Source organism: Myxocyprinus asiaticus, chromosome 41 (assembly GCF_019703515.2).
Source record: "Myxocyprinus asiaticus isolate MX2 ecotype Aquarium Trade chromosome 41, UBuf_Myxa_2, whole genome shotgun sequence".
In the NCBI taxonomy this organism is placed as follows: domain Eukaryota; kingdom Metazoa; phylum Chordata; class Actinopteri; order Cypriniformes; family Catostomidae; genus Myxocyprinus; species Myxocyprinus asiaticus.
In genome coordinates this window covers 23,190,711-23,207,221 of record NC_059384.1, presented here as the reverse complement: position 1 = coordinate 23,207,221, position 16,511 = coordinate 23,190,711, and the positions used below count along the sequence as shown (strand labels likewise).

General features: G+C 36.0%; 1 long non-coding RNA gene across 2 annotated transcripts in view; it reads right to left on the bottom strand.

Annotated features, from left to right (window-relative positions):
- LOC127431793 (uncharacterized) overlaps positions 1-16,511 on the bottom strand; it is a 70,377-nt gene that overhangs the window by 22,995 nt on the left and 30,871 nt on the right. For both annotated transcript variants that reach the window (XR_007895652.1, XR_007895651.1), the window contains exon 2: positions 9,312-9,519. This is a non-coding gene — a long non-coding RNA (uncharacterized LOC127431793). The remainder of the gene's footprint in view (positions 1-9,311; positions 9,520-16,511) is intronic.

Here is a 16,511-nt window from a genome sequence, read left to right as displayed (position 1 = left end):
AGGGAAAGGGAGTGGTTGCGTCTCCCCCACATTAGCAGGGACGTGAAACTATACGTGAACAGAAATTAAAATATACTTGCTGTGGCATTTTCTCATGATTCCCTTGCCCAATTCTTTGCTAAAGAGATAGTTCAGCCAAAAATTACAATTTTATCATTTTTTACTCACTCTCATGTTGTTCCAAAGCCGTATGAGTTTCTGTCTTTAGTGGAACACAAAAGGAGAATGTTAAACTCAGTCACCATTTACTTTCATTTTATTTATAAAATATATTTTTAAAATGTAATTTAGAATGCCACTGTCAGGGCTCTATGATTTCCTCATTGTGGAAAACATGGAAAGAATGAAGAAATCCAGCCATAAAAACGTAATTAACTATAAAACCTGACACAGAATTGGACATATTTGGGATGAATGTATAAATGCACAATTAATCAATTAAAATCATATGTCCTAGTGTGATTAATAACAAAAGGCTGAGATTTAAGGTCTACATGAGCTAGGTGCTTCAACAGTAAGTGAATTTGAGGAGCCACTGCATCATTATCATCAAGTCCGCTCTGTGTATGTGTATTATTGACAAAGAGCAGAGCACTTTATTCACTGTGAAGTGCATAGCACATGCAGAATATATATTTATATAATTAAATCATAGCTTTTTAATAAGCACATTAGCCCATATAGCGAACTGCTTTTCCAAATGTGTGAAGTGAATGCCATCATTGTCACGTCTAGATGTGTTCATGTTCGTGTTTTGTGTTTGTCTTTTATTTTGAAAAGTAGTTCCATGTCATGTTATTTCCTGTTTCCATGTCTAGTCATGTGATCATCCTGTTTCCCTCATGTTCATAGTCTTGTTATTGGTTCTATCATGTCATTGGTTTATGTTCATTGTCTTGTTATCTTGTTTAGAGTTCTGTTTGTTCATTGGTTTATGTTTCCCATGTCCATGTATTTAAGTCTCATGTTTCCATTGTGTTTTGGTCAGGTATTGAATGTCATTGTACTGAAAGTGAATGTATTGAATGTTGGTGTAACGTCATTCCATGTAAAGTCATGTCAAGTCTAGTCTAATCTAGTCTAGTTCATGTTTGTTTAGTTCTCGTTCACGTTAATTAATAAACTGCACTTGGGTTCTACACTTCATCATCTTTGTCTGTCATTGCCAACACACATTACAGTCATAAAAACCTGGTTTTCCGCCAAACTGGCAACATAAAAGCTCCATTTTACTAGACGCGTGAAATTGAAAAAAAAAAATGCAACAGAAAATTACTTCTGTATAGTAAAATGAAATATTCTGTGTAGTAGTAGTATAGGGTGGCTAGACGTCCTGTTTTCCCCAGGACAGTCCCGTATTTAAGCACTTTTTCTAGTGTCCCGACTTAATATATCAATAATAATAATATTTAATTACATAATTATATTTAAGCAATATCTCAAGCAAGAGTTTTCATTAATACTGTGATGCTCTACTGTGCAGCACTGTATATGACCAAAATAATAATAATAATAATAATAAAAACACAAGAATTTGGGATTTTGGGTTGTGCTGTGAGGATCCGTATAGACGTTCTTCATTTAATAAAAAATAATGCAACGGTATGTTGAAAAGTAATTGTTCTGTTTTCATTTGATTAAAAGTCTATGAATCAATTTGACTAGACAGTTTTTTTTTATAAATTATAAAATGTAATTAAACTTTAAAACCTGGAATTCAGAGAAAATAAAATGAAAAACACAGAATTTGGGAAAAAATAAAACAGATTTCATAGGACCCTACACTGTATGCTGTAGCTTTATGATTCATCTTCCCTGGAATTAATGGAATAGCTAAACATGTTAATTTAAAAGGGGGAGTCAACAAACTTTTGGCCATATAGTGTTTCTTATTGTGTTAAGCAGAAGAAAGAAATTAATATGGGTTTGGAACAACATGAGGCCGATTAAATGATTTTTAGGTGAACTACACATTTAAGGGCTATTGCATGCATCTGAAACAGAATGATGGCTTATTCACATAAGTTCCTCAATCACTAACAGATGTAAGTATCTCATTCACCCTTCTCAAACAATACAACCAAAAACAAAGCAAAAAAGATATCAGAAATGATTAGGAACAAACTGAAAGACAATGACAAAAATCTCAATCAAAACATCACTCTTCTCCTATTGTGCACGATACCAACATCATATGTTTTGTCTAAACACAGGTGTTGCCATTCAGCTCTTGAGAATCAGCTGCTACTTTCTTTCAACACCCAGGCAGCCTATCATCAACTGCTATCATCTCTTATTGCAGAAAGATAGAGAGAGAGAGACTAAGGGAAAGTTTATCTCAGAAATTAATGCTCAGTCAAACATGTTCTGTCATGAATCCCACTTCAAACCGCATGAACAGGTTGTTAAGAAACTTGCTTCTGTAACTGTTTACACTACACAGCCAATGGGAGACAGAATTCTTACACAAGGAAGTTTCAGTGACTGAGACTGACTTGTCCTTACAAGCAGTTTTGTTCATTCAATTGCAACCTAATTTTAAAGGCATAGTTCACCTAAAAATGAAAATTCTTTCATCATTTCATTCACTCAACATCATGTCGTTATATGACTGCAAAAATGAGATCTAAGTGATTTGTTTATTTTATTTTTTTGGTAAACTATTCCTTTAATATTTTAGAGAAGCAAGGCTGTTACATTGCATGACTAATGGTTTGCAAAATATAATTATTATTCAATAAGAGTCGGGCAAAATCTTTCAACACCTGATCAAATAACAGAAATACTGCTGAACAATAAAACAAACCGCTGAACCATAAAACTTCAAACCATTCAATATAAGAAAGAAGTGAATGGTGTTCATTATGTTTTATTACTTTACAACCAAAAGAAATACAATAAGCCTTGTCATCTCCCTCATGATCTCCATTTATGTACCGCTGCAACATGGGGGTGAAAAAATTAATCACTGGTTAAAGATTTAACCTACATTGTTTACATCCCATCCAATCATCACTTCCTCAAGACGCCCAGTAGCATGTACTCATTCTGCTGATAGATGTTTAACATTAACACACTATTGTTATCATTGCTGTACAGGGTTGACGGTGCAAAATCCTCCACTGTAAATGTTGGAATTCTATAAGAGGACTCGCCTCATGCTTTTATACTCATTCCATTCACAACATTTTCCATTTATTATGGAAAATAATGGAAACTCACTCAGTTTAAGTCTAGACTAAAGACTAATCTATTTAGCCAGGCATACATCTAATTTATCCTTCAACTCATAATTAGGCTGCTTTAGTTAGGTCTGCCGGAACCAGAAACGGTGATCATGATCTATAAAACAGTGATCATGATCTATAACTCTGCAATAAATTGAATGGCATCTATGCTAATATTATTAATTTGTTTCCATGTCTCAACCTCGGGACTCCTATCCTGAGGTCACCAGAAATGGCTGAATCCAGCTCCATTCCTGCTTCGTGTTGGAATTCACTGCTACGTGTCGCTGTGTGATGATGACTAATAGCAGCCGGTGCCAGCCAAACATCACTTCAGTCTATTACGATGGACTTCAGAGGATGAACTGATGCCAACTCCAACCATAAGACATGGGATACTTCATATGCCATTGCCTGAATCTTGGACTTAGGATAGACCTCACCGAAATTACCTGCCAGGTTGAACTGCGATGCACCTAACTGATCTCTGCCTGCATCACCTCGGTCTAATGATGGACTACACTCCTGGAAGTATCATTTAATTACCAACAAATAGACTATCATTTAATTACCAACAAAAGCCTTCATCAGCCAACTAACAAGGCCAATTGCATCTATGTGAACTTCTGCAGTTAATCCAGGATGGACTTCAAAGACATTAGTTATTAATCTTACAGTTCATACAAAATCTTTGTTTTAAACACTGGCCCTTAACACTTACTTAGTTTAATAATTTTAAACCATGACTTGCACTATAAAGTAATATTGGCATTATATTCATGATGTTCGCCAGATGGGAACTGGCCCCCACAGTGAGCCTGGTTTCTCCCAAGGTTATTTTTCTCCATTAACCAACATCTTATGGAGTTCTGTGTTCCTTGCCACAGTCGCCTTCGGCTTGCTCACTGGGGTTCTAAATACAAATATTATTTAATTACTTATTTTTAAACACAATTCACAATCGTATTTTTATCAAACTACACAATGATGACTCTAAGATTGTATAGATATTACAGTTTTATCTTCTGTTAATGCCTGATCTTCTGTAAAGCTGCTTTGAAACGATGTGTGTTGTGAAAGGCGCTATACAAATAAAAATGACTTGACTTATGTAGATTTTCATTCATTTTGGACACAAAGTCAGTTTGGGAATGACAACTATATATACAAAATTACTGAAACCAGAGTCAGTTTGGTTACAGAATTCAGTTGTCATTTTTAGCATTCTAAAACAGGACTGACAACTGTATTATGCTTCAGTGTGAATGTAGCCTTAGAGAGGTGAAAGAATCAGGACCTAAAAAAAAAAGAACAGTATGGCTTGCTTAGTCTCTATTGTTCTTTAAATGGCCTAATATTTAAAAGGGTTAATATATGAATGGAGTTTCAATAGACAAAATCCTAAGGCCTTTAATTTTTCAAAATTGGCCCTGCATGTTTACAGTGTATTATTCATTGGCATGTCACTCTGTATGCCCTAAGGATATAATGTGCTTCACATGTGATCAGCGACTACTCAATAAGGGAATGGACTTTACAGCACTTTGCACTTATTTGAGCATTCCCCCAACACATGTAAATATGCTCACAATGCATTTCCACAAGTTATATGCCCTAACAATATAAGCATGTGAGGTGCTGAAGGGTGTGAAAGTATTGCCACCTCTGGAGAGATAGTGTTGCAACGACACGCTAGCTGTGGGATATTCTTGGGATGGTGATGAGGTTTTGGCAGGAATGTGTAAGAAGGGTGTGGCTGTTTTAAAAAGGACCAGCTTGACGTTCACACGCACACACATTCTATATCTCTTGAGTTTACCCTCATTCCATGGGGGCTGGTGATTGATAATTAACCTATAGAAATTGCTGGTTTCACTTAAAGGGATAGTTCACCTAAAATTGAAAATTCTGTCATCATTTACTCAACCTCATGATGTTCCAAACTTGTATGACTTTCTTTCTTTCCTGGAACACAAAAGGAGATGTTAGGCAGAAAGACCGCCTCAGTCACCATTCATAGTGTGGAAAAAAGATACAATGAATGTGGTGACTGAAAAAAAAAAATTAAGGATAGGTTTTCCTATTTGGAAGCACACAAAACACTATATATATTTTTATAGAGTGTCTGTATATAATAATAAATTATTATTCATTTGCAGTTTATTTATTGGTGTTTTTATTTTAACCATAATTATTAATTATTAATAATCTATTTTTCAGTAGGTATTGTTTAGAATCAAACTACTGTAATTACAAAATGCATCAAACTCATATCTGGACTGTTACCATGGGCAGTATTTTTGCTAAATTCAATTTCATAAACCTTAAAATAATAATAAAAATGATTGCAGTAGGGAACATGTTTTTTTCTTTAGTCTTAACTTATCTATAACTAAATATTAAACTGATACAAAATATGCAATGCACCTTAATTCCGTAATACCAGGGAATTTCTTTTGTGTGACAGTTATCATGCCATGAAAATCTCATACCATTACACCCATAGGCCATGTACTGTAATATACTGAGCTGTCTGAAATTTATTATTTAGGAATATCATTTAACCCGTTGGAGTTGTGCAGCAGTGGTAAGTGCATGTGCTCCAGAAATGTTGCATCATGGTGCTCATACAGCTAATGCAGGTTCAAATCCAGCATGCATAGCTTCCTGATTCCAATTTCCTGTTACTTTCTAGTGTCCATTGTTTATGTCTTCTCCTTTCATATCATTTGCAGGACTTTTTTTTTTTTTTTTTACTATATTATATAGTACATTTGCAAAAAGAAAGTTCAGTTAACATTGAAAGAAAAGGTACTTATACTTACAACACCTCCTCTGTTACAGACTATAAAAAGTGATTCACATGTCAGAATACATGATTCATAAAGTGTTACACTAGAATGAAGCACAAGTGTTCTTGGATGGATGGTGAAGGATCCTGCTTGCAAATTCCAAGTAAACTTGACCACAAGAAAAAGGATCATATTCTCCTAAGGTATTTTCAGACTGGACACAATGTACATACATACTGCTGTTATCTTAATGGCAAGCATTTTATGCAATATAACAACTTTGGGTGAGAAACAAACCAGAAAAAAAAAAAAAAAAATCAGTCTTTATTCACAAAAAAAAATCTTCAATTCTGCCCAGCACTCCTATGCTTGTTCATGAAGCTCGTTCACGTGTCCTCGCACTTGGCGCATCCATGTTTGAATGTTCAAACTAGACCTGAGCCCAGACTCACCCGGAGCTATCGTATCACTTCAGAAGACTTGGATTAAACCACTCAAGACGTATGGATTACTTTTATGCTTCCTTTGTCCTTTTTGAAGTTTAAAAGTTTTGAACCCCATTGACTTACACTGTATGGACAAAAATAGCTGAGTAATTCTTCAAAATAGTGTTTATGTTCCACAGAAGATAGAAAGTCATACGAGTTTGGGACGGCATGAATGTGAGTAAACGATGACAGAATTTCCATTTCTGGGTGTAAAATGTATTTAAGAACATGCAATTTCGGGGGCCTGGGTAGCTCAGTGAGTATTGACATTGACTGCCACCCCTGGAGTCGTGCTGAGTGACTCCAGCAAGGTCTCCTAAGCAACCAAATTGGCCTGGTTGCTAGGGAGGGTAGAGTCACATGGGGTAACCTCCTCGTGGTCGCTATAATGTGGTTCGCTCTCGGTGGGGCACGTGGCGAGTTGTGCTGCGGAGAATAGCGTGGGCCTCCACATGTGCTACGTCTCCGTGGTAACGCGCTCAACAAGCCACGTAATAATATGCGTGGATTAATAGTCTCAGACGTGGAGGCAACTGAGATTTGTCCTCCACCACCCGGATTGAGGAGAGTCACTACACCACCACGAGGACATAGTGTGCATTGGGAACTGGGCATTTTGGGTGTACTTTTTGAAATATACTTTCAATCCCCATTGCAAATTTTCATATCTTTCAATTCTCAAGGATCCATTTGCATACTTGTTTCCATGAAGATCTGTTGATTTAGGACTACAAATCTAGAGTGGTAATGCAGTGAAATTAACTTTTCCATTCTCTGTGGTTTGGCAGGCCAAGAGGGGGTCTGGCAGGTCAGCGTCCGAGCTGTATAAACCATACTATTTATGGAGCAGGCTGAAAAGGGAGTCAAGAATATTTTAACTTCCTTCATTCCATGAAGCCCTATAGCAGGAGGTTTTCTGAAGACAAGCAGAGGACTACAGTGACATTTGTGTGTATGCATGCATGCGTTTATGTGAACAGTGGCCTGCACTGATCCAAAATGAAATCATTTTGTGAAACACAAGAATCAGCCATTTGCACAAGCTGTTTGTCGAATCATCTTTCATCAAATGCTCCTTGCTGAAACATGATAGGCCAAGAATGTGTGCCAGTTTGTCCCATCCAGTCAGGAATGGGCAAATGTAATGGAGCACCATCATTAATGAGGAACATCTAATTCATCGACTCTCTGCTCATTCACCCCTGACTCACATGGAGTACAGGCAACTCAAATATGGTTAAAAAAGTGTGGTCCAACTTCCCAAAAAGTGAAACCCTTGAATAGGGTTCTGAAAGTACCTATCTGGATGACTAGGGTATGAAAATACTTTAGAACCAGAAACAGATTTACTGGCCAAATATGGTCACACACACAAGAAATGTCACTTCTATAACAGACCAATACATTCCAATACATTTATGTACAAAAAACTTAAACATAACAGTTATGGTCTGAACCATTTATACATCAGCATTGAGAGCATATCTCTGTCCAAGATCACTCTTAAAAAAAATTGACCATGGAAACCATGGTATAGTCGCCAATATAAGATACCATGGTAAGATTCCACCAAGAGAGCACAGTTATCCTACTGAAGTTTTTGTTCCTACTGTAATCTCTTAAATTAATAAGGGATCTTTATTTTGATTTAAAGGAATATTCCGTGTTCAATACAAGTTAAGCTCAATCGACAGCATTTGCTGCATAATGTTCAATACCACAAAAAAAAAAAAGACCCCTCATTTTCATAAAAAAAAAAAAAAATGGAAGGCCCTTACAATGGAAGTGAATGGGGCTAATTTTTGAAGAGTGTAAAAAGGCAGTAATTTGAAGCATATAATTTTATAAAAGCACTTTAATTCTTCTGTTAATACCTGTGTATGTTTTGAGCTGTAAAGTTGTTTGAATCGTCATTTTTACGGTCTTTTTACAGTTTATGGTGTTACGTTGTCATGGCAACAAAGTTGTAAAACTGGATACACAGAAAAGGTTAGTAACTGATTTTATCACACTAAAATCATGTTAACATGCATATAGATTATGTCTTGTGGTTATACTTTTGAAACACTGAGTAATTAAAACGTTTACGGATTGGCTCCATTCCATTCCATTGTAAGTGCCTCACTGCAATCCAGATTCTTGCTTTTATTTTAAGAAAAGGTGGGACAAGTCGAAATTTTTTTTTGCTATAATCAACATTATTACACAAATGCTGTCGATTGAGCTTAACTTGTATTGAACCCGGGAATGTTCCTTTAATGTATAGTAACAATAACTACAGTAATGTTATTTTGGTGGAAACTATGGTTAGTGACTGATATGGGTGGCCAATGGCTGATATATGCACTGAATTTAAATAAACAATCCTTTAATAGAATAATTATTAAAAATAGGCCAAGCAACTAATCTTGAAATGGCCAAATATCGTCCGATTATTTGGCCTGGCTGATATATTAGTCTAATATAAACAGTACATTTTTGTAAGGGCAAAGGTGCAAGTGAAGAGCACACAAAAATGCATCTATTAATTATGTCTCAAAGTGCAATCATCATTATCATCATAAATAAATAATCAAAAATATGTCACCTTTAAAATGAGGATCTGTTTGCAAAGAGAATAATAGTTTGGGGTGGTTGCAATGACTTACATACATTGAATCTACAGTTGCATCCATATACTGTACACTGTATATAATATACCTCAATATTTATACACATATAAAAATTATTCATTTAAGTTCAGACTAACTCTGAGATATTAAATTTCAGAGCATTCTTACCCTCTTCCACATTTTTACACCCACCGTGTAAAAGCCGGCTGTCTGCAGGCAACAGCATATCCCCATCACTTCACAGAAGACCAGCATGGTTCACTATGATGGCATGAAGCTGTTGGCTCAATGGAGGAAGAGCATTTAGGTATTTTCCTGAAATGTTTGGCATTCATTTGTGGCTCCAGTTTCAGGCATCCAACAAGAGAACGACAGGCTGACTAGCAGCTGTTCTAAAGGTCTGTGAGGAAGTAAGGGGAAGCAAGTCATGAGTTTATGAGGATGAATGGGATGACTAAGTGATACTAAAACAGAGTTTGCCCACTAATTAGGTTTCTAGAATTTCTACTGTGCATTAAGGGGAGGAACCTCTAATAGTGTCTTTTGCACAGATCACTTAGGACTGTAGGCAGAAGAAACCTATATTTTTCCAGATGCATATTGAAAGGTTTTGTTTCTACTGAATCAGCCGAGTCATTTTCTTCACAATTTTATTCATCACAGGAGGTGATTTCCAGTTACTTACGTTTTCTTTTCTGTGAAATCTCCCCACTACCATTGAACATTTACAGTATACTTGGGACGGGTCATTATAGTTGACTAGTCATTCAACAACCAACTAGTCAATTAGTGAGGTTGGCGAGTTTATCTAGATTTTTTATGTTTTAGTTTTTATATTTGCAGCTGCAGTGCTTGCGAGTTTGCACAGAACACCTTCTTGGAAAAGCTGCGTCTTTAAATTAATTCCCTTTTAAGCCCCTCTACTACAGCCAAACTCAGTCAGACATCTTATGCCGCTGTGTCGCATCCCAGTGTGCTCGGTTAAGATTAGCTCTCCGTTTAAAAATGGCTCTTAAATCCTTGCATTCTGGTTCATTAAGTTCAATTAGCTCATCTAGCTCTTTTTTGAATGCAAGGATTTGTCTTTTGTAAACGCTCCCTTAGACACCAAGACAGTCTCATGAGAACTTGTAATAATTCATCAAATGGTGAGATATCATATGACTTGGTTCGTACAAAAAGGTACGACTTTTAGAACAACCCATCAACAAATAGAATTTTAAATCAATACAATACAGGCATCAAATTTTACCTAGACTCCTATCCAACACTTAAGTAAAGGAAACATCTGTGAAAAACTGTGGTTACTCATTCCATATTTATTCATGCAATACAAATGACTGATGTATGTCAACATGTAAAGCCCCATTCACACATGCAGCGACTTCTAGCGACATGATCTCGTTCATTTTCAATGAGAGCTGGCGACTTCCGGTGACACATGGGACAGCAACCTCTGGCCACCAGATATGGGTGCATCCAGCGACTTCTAAAAGTTGAGCACACTTTAATTTTATGCAAATGAGGAGCGACTTTCGGCAGCGAATTAGGGGTTAGACTTCATGGTTTGGATTAAAGTTTGGGGTTAAACTTCAGAAAAATTGTAATAACATTGTTCGTTGGTTCGATTGTTTTTCTAAATGAGTGTAAAAGTTTAACATTTCTCGTACGATTTATTAAGATTTCGCCATCTTGTACTATTATTAAAATTATGAGAAGTGTTGTAAGAAATACATCTGACCAGGGTCAGATGAAGTCACCACCAGCATAACTATACAGAACTTCCTTAAGTCTGATTATTTAACCAGTCATTTTTGAAAATATGTCGATTTGCACAACAGATATATATAATGCCATGTTCACTCAAACTTTGTTTACTCAGTCAGGAGGGAGAGCTACAGTAATGTGAGATTCCATTTAATGTTTAATCTGTTTTCCTATATGAACTCTGTCTGACCTGAAGCATTTCCTTGACATTCAAATGCACTGTTTAAACAGGTTTGTCAAGACTTCAAAACTCAACGTGCATTAAACCAAATTATTATTTATTTAAGTTGTTTTAGATGTTAAGACTTTTGAACAAGCCCAAGTAGATGCAGCAAAAATCGGCTCACTAAGCTTCAGCTCATTAATGATAAGAAATGAGAACACATTCTTGGGAAACAGCATGCAATTTACCATGAGAGCTTTTAAGAGTGAGTTAAACTTCAATTAAATGTACAGTCAGCCCTACATCTTTGTCTTGGAATTCTGCAACAGGTCAATACATGCAGCAACTGCATTCAGCTTCATAAACTGATAATGTATACCAAAAACCTTGAGAAAAGTTGTAGGGCGATTATTACACTGTCTATATTACAGCTGAATCAGCCAGATGCTATAAAAGAAGAAGAAGGGGGGGGGAAATTGTCTAAGCCAGTGGTTCTCAAAGTGGGTCTTACCTGGACAACCTGTGCTAAATGCAACTAACCATATAATCGAACATGGTAAGGATAGCAAAATAAATAGGCTTCCCATATATATTGTTGTTGACATCAAAGGCCATACATCCAATCAAACTCTACTGTATTGTGATGCAAATCCATCTATTAATTGGTAGAAGCTAGCCAAATTTGGTTTATACTAATATAGAAAGGTTGCATGATATGCCCTCATCCTTGAAAACCATAAACAAAACAATGCAAGGTAACAGATATACAAGTCACACTACATTAAACATGGCTTTACTTGGAACAAGAAAAAAAAAAAAAAACATGGTTTGAAGACATCAGAATTAAAAAAATGCTCATTCTGTATTTCAACACCTCTTGATGGTGACATTGTCTAACGTAAAATCTATGTCCTAAAGCAAAACAAGTACAAAACCACAGGTCTAAGCCACCATAATTAAGGTGGCAATCTGTAAACTGGGACTATGCTCTGTAAACAATAATCACAGGGTGAACAGTTTGGTTATAATCACTCATAAGGTGAGTTGTCCTAGCACTGTACTCTCAGCTGTGTTGACTACTGGGACTATACAACGGCTCTGACTGTTCACTTAAAAGATGGGGACTTATGTATGCAGCTGCAGGCTATAAATTAGTGGCGTTAAACTTGAACACTTGGACAGGCACGTCACACAACAGGTGCATTGCCTGAATAGAGCTGGGTTGTTGAGAGACGACTAGGAGAAGATTTGATCTATAGTAGTATTGAGATGTTTTGGGGTTAGTTTTTGTAGCAAAGGGGTATGCGTGTGTTCTGAGCAGTACCTGAGAGTAGAGTCTGATTATGTAATCATCACTAATAGATTATAGAGCAACCGTTATAAACTGAGATGCTGTTAAGGGTGGTTTAAATTGTTATTATAGGGACTGAAGATGAATTGATGACTAGACTTTTTCATTTTCTGAAGAAAATGTGCATGGTACTTGCCTGTTCATGTTGACTGCCACAGGGGTGTAGAAGTTGCTTGCCAGGGCATTACTATGTTGTTTCTAAGGCATTCTGTGTGGTTTTTAGTATGTTACTATGTGGTTTCTAAGTGGTCTCTTAGTGAGCAGGGTCAAAAGAACCCACCCCAAAGTCTCTATGATATTTTGTGAGTTCCTCTGTTCAGATCACTAACCCTAAGTATGAGCAATAACAATAGTGATATTGAATCACAAATTAATAATTATTTGACATGACAGTTCTCTTGACATGTTGGAGTGTGCTGTCAGAACGACCAAAGTATGTTAAGACACTAGTGAAACCCTGCACTATTGGAATGTCTAACAAAACAAAGACCTCTGCAGCTTGGTGTAGAGTTTGCCGAGATGCTGTTATCATATTACAGTGACAGCAGTGTCAAGGAAAGACTTACAACGTCCTGTTAATCTCAGTTAAAGATAATACCTTGGAGTAAAAGTTTAATGCTGCACCATCAACCTATTGAAATTCAAAATAACACTGAATACAGCACTTACAATAACATGTATGGTAACAGAGTCTACAGTATGTAAGTGTAAAGCAGTAGTGTCTACAGTACATACAGTAAAATTTACAAAAGTTATGTCTATTGTCTACAAAGACGGAAGTACTGTCTACAGTAATTACAGTAAAATGTACAGTAGTAATGTCTACAGTAAATACAGTAAAATTTGCAAAAGTAGTGTCTACAGTCCTTACAGTACAATATATTGGAAGTACTGTCTACAATGCTTACAGTAAAATTTACAGTAATATCTACAGTACAGTACAACATACGGTAGTACTGTCTACAGTATGTAGTGTCTATAGTACTTACAGTAAAATGTACATTAGTAATGTCTATAGTACATACAGTACAATATTCGGTAGTACTGCCTAGAGTACATAGTGTCTACAGTCATTACAGTACAATATATGGTAGTACTGTCTACAGTAAGTAGCGTCTACAGTCCTAAGTGTAAAATGTACAGTAGTAATGTCTACCGTACATAAAGTGAATAGAGTTTTCAGTGCTTACAGTAAAATGTACAATATTAATGTCTACAGTACATAAATTAAACAGTAGTAGTGTTTTCAATGCTTACAGTAAAATGTACAATAGTAATCTCTACAGTACATAGTGTACAGCAGTAGTGTCTATAGCACTTGCAGTAAAATATACAGTAGTAATGTCTACAGTCCTTACAGAACAATATACTGTAGTACTGTCTACAGTATGTAATGTCTGCAGTCCTTACAGTAAAATATACAATATTAATGTCTACAGTACATAGTGTACAATAGTAGTGTCTACAGTCCTTACAGTAAAATGTACAATAATAATGTCTACAGTACATGGTGTACAGTAGTAGTGTCTACAATAGTTACAGTAAAATGTATGGTAATATTGTCTACAATACATAAAGAGTACAAGAGTAGTCATTTTTACCTATTTTCAAAGTTCAGGAGAAACTAGCTTAGTAGAAACTATAGGTGCAGATCTAATGATTTGTGATGATACAGGAAGTCAGTTCAACACTCATAGGAAGAGCTGTCAGAGAGAACATGAAGTACAGCATTCAGAAATCATTCTGACAATCACATCCGCATCCTCTCTTTAATGAATTTTATGTGGATGTAATGATGCAGGGGCTTGTGATGTAGCCTGGAGGATTGATATCAAAGAATAACCTCATTGTCTAAACAAGAATCTCTGAGAGGTGATTCAGGATCCACAAGACCCGTCTCAATTGTGCATCTGTCCTCTAATTATTTGTCTCTTTAGTTAATTTCGTCTCTTCCGTTCTGATGCAAATCAACCGAGCTAGAGACTTCAAGTGGGTTGTATGACACTATTGTCATCGTTTAAACACTTGATTACCATAAATTGAATAGAAAAAAAAAAAAAAAAAAAAAGAACAGAGGCTAAGATTTATTAAGATCTCAAATAACGGGTGCTAATTTACTTGTGAAATCTATGAAATTGCGTGTGCGTGTCGTGGACGTTTTGCGGGTGATTTACTAAGAATAATAGCTCAAATAACTTCTCGTGCAGGAGGCTTTTGCATGTGTTACTTGCACCAAATGCAATTACAGTACAGCTCTCACTAAATACCATTTTATTTTTATTTAATATAGCATTTATATGTTTATTTATAGGATTGTATGATATCATCGTAAAATCCCTGCTATTTAACAAGTGTTGATGAGAATGCACATGACACTCTTCACTTGAAATGTTCATAATTCACAAAGAAAATACAACATTATGTACATGTTAAGCCACTGCACCACTGATGTATACTTAAATTAAATTTGAAGACGTGTCTCTGAGTGATGACGACTAAATGCAGCCGGTGCAGCCAAACATCACTTCAGTCTATTACGATGGACTTCAGAGGATGAACTGATGCCAACTCCAACCATAAGACATGGGATACTTCATATGCCATTGCCTGAACCTTGGACTTAAGATAGACCTCACCGAAATTACCTGCCAGGTTGAACTGCGATGCACCTAACTGATCTCTGCCTGCATCACCTCGGTCTAATGATGGACTACACTCCTGGAATGGAATACATAGACTATCAATCAACTGCCAACAAAAGCCTTCATCAGCCAACTAACAAGTACAGTTTCATCTATGTGAACTTCTGCAGTTAATCCAGGATGGACTTCAAAGACATTAGTCATTAAATCTTACAATTTATACAAAATCTTTTTTTAAACACTGGCCCTTAACACTTAATTAGTTTAATAATTTTAAACCATGACTTGCACTATAAAGTAATATTGGCATTATATTCATGATGTTAGCCAGATGGGAACTGGCCCCCACAGTGAGCCTGGTTTCTCCCAAGGTTATTTTTCTCCATTAACCAACATCTTATGGAGTTCTGTGTTCCTTGCTACAGTCGCCTTCGGCTTGCTCACTGGGGTTATAAATACAATTATTATTTAATTACTTATTTTTAAACACAACTCACAATCATATTTTATCAAACTACACAATGATGACTCTCAGACTTTATAGATATCACAGTTTTATCTTCTGTTAATGCCTGATCTTCTGTAAAGCTGCTTTGAAACAATGTGTGTTGTGAAAGGTGTTATACAAATAAAAATGACTTGACTTCAAACCACTATTATCTTGACCATGGCAAAGTTAGCTGCACAGAACACAGACAAGGGAAGCTGCACGGTAAAGAACTTGCACTCCTTTTTTGTTTCACGGGATCAACCTGTTCGGCATACAGGTGCGTATCAGCCTGCCTACTGGAAAGAACCACCACTTAAAATATTTTGCTATATTTCAGCAGTTTAAAACAATGTACAAAACATTAAATTATAACATAGTTTGGGCATAAATTGCTAGTAGGCTTATGATGTTATCAGTTATGATATCAAGTTTTAAAATAATCAAATAAAACAGTTTTTTCATGAGTATTAATTCATTTGAACGTTTCTGTGTGTCAATAAAGGGTGTTCTACATATTACGTGTTCTCAAAGTCTCCTTTTTGCTATGCGCATTTGAAGGCCCGCCTCTAAATTACATGGGGTAGACCAATATGTTTTTCAGGGCCGATACTGATAACAATTATTAGTAATCAAGGAGACCGATAACCGATATTTGGGGCCAATATACATTTGCAGTAAAAATAAACATTTTAAATCAGTCAAAAAGTCTCTTAAGAACTGGGCAAGAATGATGACATTGTGGACCAAAGACACCCAAAGTAATATGGAGGATCTTCTACCGTTTATATATACATAGGAAAGATACTGTATGGGGGTTCAGGGGTAACCCCTGAGAGAAAATGTATGTCAAGTCTTAATGAACCATTTTTTTTTATTTTCCTTAAAATGCAAATCTACCAAAAACAAAAAATGTACATCTAAATAGTGCAGTTTAAAAATACTGTTTGCAATAGTTAAGTATAAATGGGCTGACTATCAA